The sequence below is a fragment of the Harpia harpyja genome, chromosome 14 (genome assembly GCF_026419915.1).
Source record: "Harpia harpyja isolate bHarHar1 chromosome 14, bHarHar1 primary haplotype, whole genome shotgun sequence".
NCBI classification, from domain to species: Eukaryota; Metazoa; Chordata; class Aves; order Accipitriformes; family Accipitridae; genus Harpia; species Harpia harpyja.
Window position 1 is genome coordinate 14,073,224 of NC_068953.1, and position 3,146 is coordinate 14,076,369.

At 41.9% G+C, this 3,146-nt stretch overlaps 1 pseudogene; it reads left to right on the forward strand.

Annotated features, from left to right (window-relative positions):
• Nucleotides 1-229: 229 nt before the first annotated feature.
• Nucleotides 230-989, forward strand: LOC128150643 (myosin heavy chain, skeletal muscle, adult-like; annotated as a pseudogene).
• The last annotated feature ends 2,157 nt before the right edge of the window (nucleotides 990-3,146 follow it).

Below are 3,146 nucleotides of genomic sequence, written 5' to 3' on the forward strand. Positions count from 1 at the left end.
GTGGATCCAGTTAATGTTTATCAAAAAAACCCTTGTGCTAACATAGCTGAGGGAGTAGCACGCCATGGCATGACAGGGCAGGAATAATTTAAATTGCTGCTGCCACCAGACTGATAATAAAGCAAGCCTCTGATGGGAGAGGTTTAATCCTCTTGAAGACAGTATTGTCATGAAATAACATTTTGCCCATCAGAGTTCTTTACAGGTGTAGCCCAAATAAAGTGCAGCCATGTCTTCAGATGCTGAGATGGCTGTCTTTGGAGAGGCAGCTGCATATCTCCGAAAGTCAGAAGAGGAAAGAATCAAGGCATAGAACAAGCCTTTTGATGCCAAGTCATCCTTCTTTGTGGTGTATCCTAAGGAATCCTTTGTGAAAGGAACAATCCAGAGCAAAGACTCAGGGAAGGTCATTGTCAAGACTGAAGTTGGAGAGGTGAGGAAAAAACCAGGCTGAAGGACACCATTTGATTCCCAATCATCTTAGCTCTTAGCTGACATACATGCATCTCTATTCTTTGGCAGACTCTGACTGTGAAGGAAGATCAAATGTTCTCCATGAACCCTCCCAAGTGTGATAAAATCAAGGACATGGCATGATGACCCACCTCCATGAACCCGCTGTGCTGTACAACCTCAAAGAGCGTTATGCAGCCTGGATGATCTATGTAAGTAGCAGCAGCAGTCTTCCTCTGGGTTGCTAGGAAGAACTGCTCTGCCAGGCTAAGTGGAAGCCAACGTGCTGTCTCCCTTCCTCGCAGACCTACTCGGGTCTCTTCTGCGTCACTGTCAACCCCTACAAGTGGCTGCTGGTGTACAACCCGGAGGTGGTGTTGGCCTACCGAGGCAAGAAGCGCCAGGAGGCCCCTCCACACATCTTCTCCACCTCTGACAATGCCTATCAGTTCATGCTGACTGGTGATTGTCTGAGTATTTCATTCAGACATAACATGTACCTGTTCTGGAAATACATGCCAATCAACAAGAGGTAGATGGTCACTGATGGCAGGCAGGCAGAAAGAGGGAAGAGAGGGGTTTAATAACTGTTTGGATTAGGAAGCGAATGGTGTTTACTCTTGTCTCTTTTCTTTGAGACAGACACTTACTTTGTCTGTATACATTCACAAGTATTTATTTTTTGTGAATGTCTTGCCAGAATTCAACAGGCCTAGAGCATCAAACAGAATGTTACTTCTACAGGTCATCAAGTCTGGGTCATCAGAAGCAGGATTACAAATTCAACACAATCATATTTGAAGATATTTAGGTGACCAGCAATGGTTTCTTTTTAGTTCAGTTCTGAAATCCAGACATACATGGATGCACTTGAATTCCTGATCTGAGAAGTTCTCCTAAGACACAACATAGCATGTTCTCACTCTCCTTACTGCTATATGTATTTGGTTAAAAAATACAGTTTTAGTATTATTCTGTAGATAAAAAGGAGTTCCATCAAACTTTTAGTGAATCTTCTAGATAAGAAATCATTATGTTTATAACAAGCTAAGCAGTGCAGATTAAAGAAGTTTCCTGTGCTAGTACTTAGCATATTACACTGTGACACATCAGCTGATCCTTTTCAGCCATTCTCAGTGCTCCCCCTAGTCTGTCACATCCTTTCTGAGATTAAATCACCAAACTTGCCTTTAGTAGTCATGATATGAACAGACCATGGATGCACACTGCAGGATGCTAATGGCCTGTGCTATGTGCCACATGAAGGCACGAATAAGATGAACTCCTGCCAGCCACAGCTTGGGGCACAACTATTTAAAACCTTTTCATACTGAGCTGCCACAAAACCCTGAAAGGCTTCTGAACTAAAAAGTCAGGCTTAGCAGCATATCACCTGGTTGCACTTACATTATTAAACAGAAAAACAGATCAGAGAAGACATAGAAACAAAGAAAAGCTTATCAACTGGCCACCTGCCCAAAGAGTCCTTGAAGACAGGTTCTTGCATCCAAATTGGCTTTAGTTAATTCTCATGTCTCCCTTCAGAACAGCAAGGTCCACCCAGTCCCACCAAGGCCCAGGAGGTTGCTCTTTCCTGCACTCCTGCATCAGGCTAGCTGCTGTTCCTGGCTGTTGCAGTATCCAGTGAGCTGCAGGTTTCTGGCACCATGCTGTGCTTCCATTATCTACTACACCCTGACCAGGCATGGTGCTGCTTGAGAACAGGAGCATCTCACTCCTCCAAGCCTGTTGCTGTGCTTAAAGAAACATAACATATATACTAAGAACAACTGAATTAAACATAATCTAACAAAGGATGTTTTATAGATATAGTAACAGCCTTTTATCAAACCAGCTGATATATCTGGGAAGTGTGAATAACATACACTGAACAGCCTTACTTCAGTCTTTCCTTAGGATCCTGAAGAAAGTTTTGTGTAATCTACATTTGAGCTCAGCTTTACAGCCAGTTTAATGCATGTAGATAGTGTAAGGAAAGTTCATCAGCCCAAATTAAGAGTAAAGACCTTTGTTTTAATACATTGTGGATCTTCAGAGTAAAGGTTAGTGCACACTTGTTTGCTGCTGAGAAAATCATCCTTTATCAGAAAGCAGTTCACAGAGAGTTGGCAGTCAGTTAAGGCAGGATAAGTGGTGAAAGGCATGCTTAAAATATCTGAGACAAAGGATTAGGCAGCTACATCGATTTTGGCAGGAAAACTCCAAACTGGCAGCAATGGTATGTCTAACAAGTGTTTTCCTGCATGTGTGTGATATATTAAGCAGCTGTATTCTAGACCTACTGAAATTTGTTTACAAAATGACTAGATATGGGATGATAATAATAAATGTGATTTACAATGGGCCATGGCTTTGACCAAAGCAAGTGGACACTTAAATTACACTGTGTGTGTTTATATGTGGCTAAAGGAGGTATGTTGATTACAAGGTATAATTTATATAGCTATGATTTGGACTTTCATTGAGATGATCTGCCCACATATGTCTTTGAGTTGATAAGACTTATCAGGTGTATTCTTACGTCAGGAGACAAACTTAATGTTGCTACCTTAGTTACTTACAGTTGTAGGTTAAACTGGATCTGAGAACTGGATCTTGTGGGACTGTGAGCAGGATCTGGTAGTAGATGTCCTGTTTGCCTTTTCCATGTTTCCCTTCTGGAACTCTGTAGA